At 39.8% G+C, this 8,550-nt stretch overlaps 1 long non-coding RNA gene across 1 annotated transcript; it reads left to right on the top strand.

The window, feature by feature from the left end:
- Positions 1-997: 997 nt before the first annotated feature.
- LOC122765000 lies at positions 998-7,016 on the top strand. The gene is made up of 4 exons (XR_006359924.1): positions 998-1,337; positions 1,468-1,555; positions 4,320-4,418; positions 5,584-7,016. It is a non-coding gene; the product is annotated as an uncharacterized LOC122765000 (long non-coding RNA).
- The last annotated feature ends 1,534 nt before the right edge of the window (positions 7,017-8,550 follow it).

Below are 8,550 nucleotides of genomic sequence, written 5' to 3'. Positions count from 1 at the left end.
CATAAACTGCAAGTGTTTTTATAAGTGAAAAGCACTCACATCCCTCTTTAATATTGGGTTTACAGCAGAGTATTTACTATTGGTGTTCTTACTCTTATCCCATTAGGATATTTCTGACAACATCTTTAAAAAAAAGAAAAAAGAAGCAATTTGTGTTTCTACACAAATTCTCTCACACATTCTCACCCTCGATCAAACACAGAAGGCAGACCACAGCTCAGATCATTTTTCCCATGGCAAGGAAACACAGCATGGATCAACTCAATAACCTGATATTCACTGTTTACTGAATGTGGCCAATTTAACAAAGGTCAGTGCCTTTCTTTTATTCCTGAAACAATTTGGTGACCTCCCTCTGGAGCCCCAGCAGGACCAGAGGAGACACACAGAATCATTGAGCAAGAAAGTGCTTGTGTTGACATTGCGTTGCGGTTTGGACTTCTCAAGGTGAACAGATACCTGGTGTGAGACGGGAGGCTATAATGCAAACCTGATATCCACGGCAAGCTGTTGCATGTGGAATTAGTTTGTCATGTGCTCTTTGATGTTATTGATGGTGTCAGGTCAAGTGATAGAATTTGAAGCTTTACACCGGGTAGAGAAAGAAATATGGTCCATTTATATATGCCGTGGCCACAAATCATCTTCTATCTGTTATGGGATTCAAATTAAAATCCATTTTTTTCAGGGAAATTATGGCCTTTCTGTGTTCTATTTCAGAGGCAATCATTCTTTTCTGTCTTTATTGTAAAATGTTTCTCTCCCGCTGTTTTGCATTTATATTATGAATGCTTTGTTTCCCAGAACAAACTGTGAAAATTGAATCGCCCACAATGAGACAAAGCCATCACAATTTCCATATGATGCTGTCCCTTTGCCCTCATGCACAGTATGTGACTGTTTTTAGCAAGGATACAAATAGTGTATAATTATGTTGGAGATCTATGAGAAGATTAGTTTGGATCATTCCTTACAGCAGTCATATAGTCTACCCCCAAAATAACTCCGTCTTTATTGTGCAAGCTCAAGGTCAAAAATGACAAGTGCTCCCCGGACTCAAGTTGGGAGAAAAAAAAAACTGCTCGCTCGATATTTTCTTTTGGTGACAAGAGCTGGCCCTCAGTGTTACCCAACCCATTGAAAACGATTTCAGATATGAAAGGGGATGTTTTGTGTTTGAAAATGTACATTAAATGGTGTCAACAACATCCTGGAGGTCAGAGAAGAGTCCCCATGCTGAATGTGCCTGCTGCGCTCGGAGATTCACCACCCCCTGAGTGGCGGCTCGGTGATGGCTCTCACTTTCTCTCGTCATGTCCCTGGCAGCTTTGACACAGGTAATATGCATGCAGGCTGACAGTGCCTGGGATGTGTTGCAGAGACAATGATGTACATATCATTTTCCTCGCTGACTGATTGAAGACTGTAATCTGTGCTGGACTTTCTCTCTGATTACACACGTCTCAGGGAGCAAAACAAGGACTCTGCACCGACACTGGGCACCAGGCTCATCCATGGCTTTCAGCCTTCAAGAGGACTGAAGTCTGCCTTTAAGGTGAGCTCAATTTTTGTCCCATTTACACTATTGTTACAAGTGTCGGATAGAATGCATCTGGCAGATGGTGGTCAAACAGTGGCTGTCTGATGATGACAGGAACAGAGATGTATCTGGCACCCAAGGTCATCCTATTCCCATCTCCAGCACAGCAGTGAATCTTTAGAGCTCCTGTGAAGGCCTTTGAAAAGAGGAAAACGGTAACATGAATTACAGATACAGCTTTGTGTTCTCTCACAAAATACAAATCGTCTCCTAAACAGGCTCAATATGCCAAAACTAAACCTGTCCAAGAAGACTAGCCATGAAATGCAGACAGAGAATGTGATACAAACACTGTTCCACTAGTATGACTAGCAACCTGGTGTTTCCATTTCTCGCCCCCGTGTGTAGCATGCAAAATGTTAGCTGACATTTAACTTGCTTTTAACCTGCAGGTGTAACCTTGTGAGATGCACTTGTGTCTATATGTAAAACCTGCAAGATTTCTCTGTTGACAATAGGTCAATCCTTTGCAAAAAGGTACCCAGCACATTACAAGGTTGGTCTCAGGGGAGAAGTAATGGGTTCTGGGCAATTGACCAACCTGCCATGCTTAACTGCACCTGCACTGTGTTAGAGCTGTCATCATTACCACTTCCTCTAACGTTCACCCGCTGAAACCCAGACACTCCCACTCACAGAGATATTTCACTTTGGTAGAAGACTTTCACTTTTTTATCATGCATCGCTCCGTTCTGGATTGGAGGCAGTCTGGATCTAAGGTTTGAGTAAGGTAGTAAGTAGTAAGGTAACCTCTAACAGGCCTTTGGGGTCTTTCTGCTTTGAACTTTTCAAATTAAGAGCTTTGTTTCCCAAAGAGAGCAGAAAAAAAATCGGAACAATTTAAGATCTTTAAAGGTCAAAATGTAAAGAGTATGAGTTCAGTCATTTGAATGTTAGTTATATATAAATGATTATAAGATTGTGCACTCAGAAAATAATCATTAGGCAGATCTGTTTGAAAAAAAAACCTTTTAAATTCTTCATTAAAATAGATCAAAAAAGATCATGTGATCATGCTTCTACGTGTTAGTTAATTAAGAAGAGCTGTTAGGAAGAACCTTATAGTTTTTCATCCCTCACTTAAGGAAATAACTGAATATTCCACGACACACAGGTCAGGAGTCAGTTCTGTGAAGGTCACACACATCACACACGTACAGCACACTGGTAACAAAGCCCATTTAACATACTAGCAGTCTTGTGTGCTGTAATGACCAATGATTGACTGTATTATACTGACCTAACAAATCAAAAATACGTTCTTAAATAATATCAACATGAAGTCAGTTTTTTGTAGCTGTTGTAAACGTTTCCGTCATGAGCGTCACCTGCACACTGCATTTGATCATTGCATTTTTATTTAGCTCTTTCAGTAATGTGACAAAACACACACCTACATACACATACAATAATAGAATACATTTATGGTTAATATATACAAATAATAATAAAGTGGTCTTGAAAGACAATTAATAATTGAATATACAGTATATACACACCTACATATACATAGTTGTTGAATTTTCAAACTTTTACTGAGCTGGTTTGATATCAACTCGTGTCACAACAGGTTGAGCATGAAATCTGCTAAAAAAAAGTAACAACAGAATGCCTCGCATTACATTATAATATTTATTTGAATTATGCTGCCTTTAAACGATCCAAGCCCACTCGCTCAGTATGTAACGGCCATTCTCAAATAGAAGCCAATCAGAAATGATCAAGGCCTCGGCAGAGCAAGGCTGCAGCAGCAACTTTGCTGTGACTTGCAGATGTTTTTCCCTCAATTTTCACATCGTCCTCCCACACATGTCTTATATCAGTTTTTGCCGGATCCAAAAGGACCAGCTTTGAAAATGAAGGAGAGGAACTTTACATTGTGCCAGAAAAAGGAATGGAAATTACGGGCAGTGTCAGATAATTGAGCTTGTCGTAAGAGACATGTTAATAACAGACGAAGACGCAGAAGACTTGTCACTCCGTACCCTGGGTGACAGACTCTCTGCTGCTGATGAGCTGTTTTAGAGGGGAAATTGTTCCACGCAAACACCATGGTTATTACAAGCTGGCAAGCCGCTCGCTTGTGTACCCAATTCTGCTTGAACTGACAGAATCCAATTGACCGGCACATATTCATGCACTTTATTTTCTTTATTCTCACCAACAATGCAGATAATTACTGCACCAAGTAAAAACTGAAAATAGAATTTCACTGTGTGCTGGAAAACAATGGCATAGCTGTCTCAGCAACATGTCTGCTCAGAGTGTTGTGCCCAGGAGACTTACTGTAAGACAAGGAGCAATCCAGTATTACATGTCAAATTAAAACCTACTGAAACCATAGTGGCATATTCTCATCATGATGTTCATGTTGTCATTGTTGTTTCCGCAGCAAAGCGAGGCCTCACACATTCATTAAAGCTCTCAGAGCCGTAGAACAGCTTTGTGGTGCTGGGATTTTCTTTAATGGGCCACTGCATGTGCTGTCATTAAGAAACGCATCTACTTTTATTCATTTTTAATCAGCATAAATCTCCTGTCTGAAATGACACTATCAACATTGGAACTTTTAAACCTGTTTAAACCAGTGAGACTGATCACATGATTAAAGTGTTTCCCAATCCTGGTCCTCGGGGAACCCTGTCCTGTATGTTTTAGCTGTTTCTCTGCTCCAAAACACCTAATTCAAATGAATGCGTTGTTGTCTGTCTTTTTGCAGAGCTTGATGACGAGCTGACTGTTTGAATCAAGTGTGTCAGGGAATCAAGGGTCCCAGAGCACCAGGTTTGGGAAACACATCTGACATCTCTCTCAGAGTGTAAGTAAAAAGTATATAAAAATATAAAACATTTTTTTGAAAGAAAGAAAAATAAATAAAATAGCTTGAATTATGAGATTTCAGAATTATGACTTTCTCACTTTAACCCCTAGAATTCCAACTTAAATATCAGAATTCGGACTTTCTGACTTTAATCTCAGAATTCACACTTTTTTCTCTGAATTTTCACTTTAATTTATGTCATTTTATTTTATTTTTTTCACTTCCTTTCAAAAATATTTTTCACATGTGGCCCTAATGGTCTCCCGTACTAGTAAAAAATAAACCGTTGAATAAAATAAAAGAATGTCCAGATTATGTTTGCTGTGTAAATCAGTCACACACTTTTCTTTTGCAATGTATAATCCAACCTTTTCCACATCAGTCCATTTGCTATGGGAGTCTTCATAGAAACAGGTTTATTTCCACAGGGAGAACACACACACATGACTTCATAAAACAGGCTAGTGTAGTGTAGATAACCACATTATCTCCTAATTAAATTCACAAGCTTGTTTGACTTTAAACTCCATCACTTATTTCATCACTAAAATCAGACACGTTTTCTTCACCACTGATGAGATGAAATCATAAATGACAACTGTTTTTTTAATCCAGTCAGGAGTTGTTTGTTGATTGATTTAAATAGGTCCTTTCATTGACCATTTTCAAAAACACAGTGTCTCGTCTGTAGAATTGACAGCTCACAGATGTTTGTAACAGTGTATCTGGTTTTCAACAGAATTAAGACGTGTCAGAGTGCAGGGATGTTTAAATAAGTTTAGTTTAATAAATAAATAAATATCAACCAACACATACATAAACAGGATAGCCTGTCTCCAAAGAAAACAAAGATATTATTTTGGTTAAAAAGTACATTCAGCCTCCATTTCATGTCTAGGTTTCTACCGTTTATTCCCTCGGGAGTTAATGTAATCAGCAGCGTAACAAACGTTTGTGCACTCAGAGAATAGTGTTCATGGTGGGACAGTTAAATCTCAGTCTCCCAGGAGCCAGATCACATCTGCTGGGTCCATGTCCCTCTGCCACCTCCAAACACACTTCATTATTATACTGGAGCTGTGTCAGAGTGTCATATACATTGGTTGTTGTTCTTTTCAACTTTAACTTTGTTGTGTTTGTCACCGTTTTTTGGGATGTGTAGCTATCATACTGGTGCATAGGGGGACCCCGGTGCAGCTGTCCAACAAGTCGTCCGTTATCTGAGGGAAATGTGTGTCTGTCCAGAGGTGAGGGCGGCTTTGTGCTCTCAACCAGGCCACCTCTCAGCCTTTGTGCCGGTAACAAGCTCAGCTCAGGCTCCAACGAAGCGAGAAATTGTAAACTCTCCGGAGAGGCCCAGTGGACAGATAAGGGCTTAGTGTTTGCTGGCAGTGTGCATGGGGATGAATCTGATACGGCCGAGTCCCACGCCAGAATGGGAGTGATGATACCTCCCCTTCTATGGAGAGTTATGTTTAATCCCCTTTGCCAGTGTATTCACTTGCAAATATTCCTGTCACCATTAATATGTATTAACATCCTTCACACAGTGTTCAATACAGATTTATCAGACTCTAGTTTTCCTCTTGTGCTCACCATCTTCTCTGTGCTGCTCTTCAACCACAGCTTTTTACCAGAAGAATAGACCTGAATGTGCTGCTGATGTTCAGGCAGCAGACCTTTGCCTGGAGATACTGCAGGACTGTTCAGTATACACACCCTGCTGACCAAATCCATCATAGTTTAGCATTCATTTGTTCAAATGCATTTTTCATTACCTATGGAAAAGGAATATTACCTTTTTTGTGAACTGTAACTAATCTAGTATGAGGGGAAACTTGATGATTATTATCATTTTGCCATGAGCGTAGTGACATTTTAGTTTTGGTTTTTTTCCAGTTCCTAAATTCAGGACTACAGAAAATAACAAACATTTCAAGATAAATGAATAATATTTCACGACATAAACAAATGCTTATGAATTTAGCAGTTTTTCTTTTCTTTTTTAAAAGTGTGTGATATTTTTCCATTTACCTCATTTTCACCTTTGCACTGACCCTCACGTGCATTCTGTATTAAAACCATTTTTTGCATGATTTGCCTTAAATTCATTACATATTCAATACATTAATTTACAATTAGTCATAGCAGGGTTCTAAAAGCATTACATTTATATGATTTATATTTAAATGTAAAAATGCAATTTTTTTTTTTGGTTTTTTTTAAACTAATTTGTTCACCAGTTACTGTGCATTACAGCACATTATGTGATCTAATAAGATAAAGGTCTTTGCATGGGATTTGTGTGAGATTTTGTCTGTGTTTGGTAGTATAATCCAGACAAAGCCTGGAGAAGCTCATTACAGCCTGGTGAGGCCTTAAGCCTGTGTCTGCCTGCATTAAAGCAGCCAAGAACTGTCTGTCAGCTTCCTGGCAGAGCCCAAATCAAGCTGTCAATTACTGGACGTGTTTATGGAAATTACATGTTTGTTAACATGCTGAAAAAAATGTGCTCTCGGCTCAAGCAGCATGTGTTCGGGGAAACAATTTTGCTCAGAAATCACCTTTCAAATGGATGAAGGTGATCCTCATCAGATCACCGACATGCGAGGCATTTTAACTATCCTCATCCTCAAACATGTGAGGAACAGCCCACACAACAATCCTCTTGGCTGATGTTCAACCTTTTTTTGTCACTCTAAAGATGCAAAAGCTCAGGGTTGTTGAGCAAGCACGGCGGTGAAATGAGATACATGTTTGAGCTGAAACGGTAGATCATGCATATATGACATCCAGCTACACAAAGTCAACTTTCCAATAGACATAAACAACGAGTGAGTAAACCACCAGAGGAAGAAACACACACTGATTTCTCATCAACAATGTCAAATTACTGATTTTAACCCAACATTGTTCATTTTCACAGACCGTTTATTTACATTTTGCAGTGGGAGTAACAGTTTCCACCTGAAGAATGGCTCCTTTAAAGAACAGCTTCAGGTTGAATGGATTTGCAACAATACTGAGCGAAATGAAGCCGTTTCTTCCCTTCAGTGTAATGTCTCCGGTGAGATGTTTATGTCAATTTCCCTGTTGATTTTTCTCTCACATAAAGGCCGTGATTTCAGCCTCCCAATGATCATGAAATTGAGCCAATCTACATGCATATCTCAGATGTCTGGTTGAGCTCATCTTAGACAAGGTAATTTTGTCAGAGCAATTACCATTGTAATGTATTCTAAAGTCGGGGCATTTTCTGCTGCTTAGGTGAGCCCCTGACAGCATGTTTTGATTTTTAAGCAATTGTGCTTTTCACTCCAAGATCTCACCCAGGTCTGCATTTCTGCCTATGTTACAACCCGCCATGATTCCATTATTTCACATTAACATTTAATTACCTCACCCAGACCCGCAGCTATATTGAAAAGCCACTGCAAGTTCTGGGGTTTGACAAAGCTGTAAGTAAAGACGGGCTCGGAGCGTTGGCGGGGTTGGCGGGTGTTTACGAAGAAGAGACTCCAACTGTAAGACATACCCAATTCCCAGTGGACCCATATTACCTGTCAGGGACGATGACAATGCCCTAGAGAATGTCACTGTGCAGTGAAACTGTCATCACACAATTACTCTCACCATTACTGGCCCTACATCTCCATGTAATGACTGTGACACACTTTACAATTCAGATTGTATTCTCAGTCATTGGCACTTAAATGCCGCACTCCGTTTTATGAAAAGATAAAGATCTCTGTAATCTGCCAGAGCTCAACCATCCCTTGAAAGCTTGTCAGGCGGCATTTTGTCGTTCACAAGAAGTTGTCATACCCCAAAGCATCTGCCTTTGTTGGGCCGGTGAAAGTGTCTTTTTGAGTGCACTATTGTGTGCTTGTTGATATGTGCTCGCAGAGACACTAGAGTCAAACAGTGTTTTGGTCCAGATATGTTTGAGTCGTCACAACAGGAAAGTGCAATGTGGCGGAGTTTGTACAATTCAGACGAGGGTACGGATCGACACGGTCGTGCATTATCAAATTAAAATCTCAACCAATGCTTGTTTTGTTGCGATGTGAGAGACGTTCCGTGCGCTGTGACCTCCAAGTCTGATTTAAATGTTTAATCTTCTTGCAGT

Source organism: Solea senegalensis, linkage group LG2, assembly GCF_019176455.1.
Source record: "Solea senegalensis isolate Sse05_10M linkage group LG2, IFAPA_SoseM_1, whole genome shotgun sequence".
NCBI lineage: Eukaryota > Metazoa > Chordata > Actinopteri > Pleuronectiformes > Soleidae > Solea > Solea senegalensis.
The sequence above is the reverse complement of the archived record's forward strand: the minus strand, read 5'-3'. Positions and strand labels throughout refer to the sequence as shown.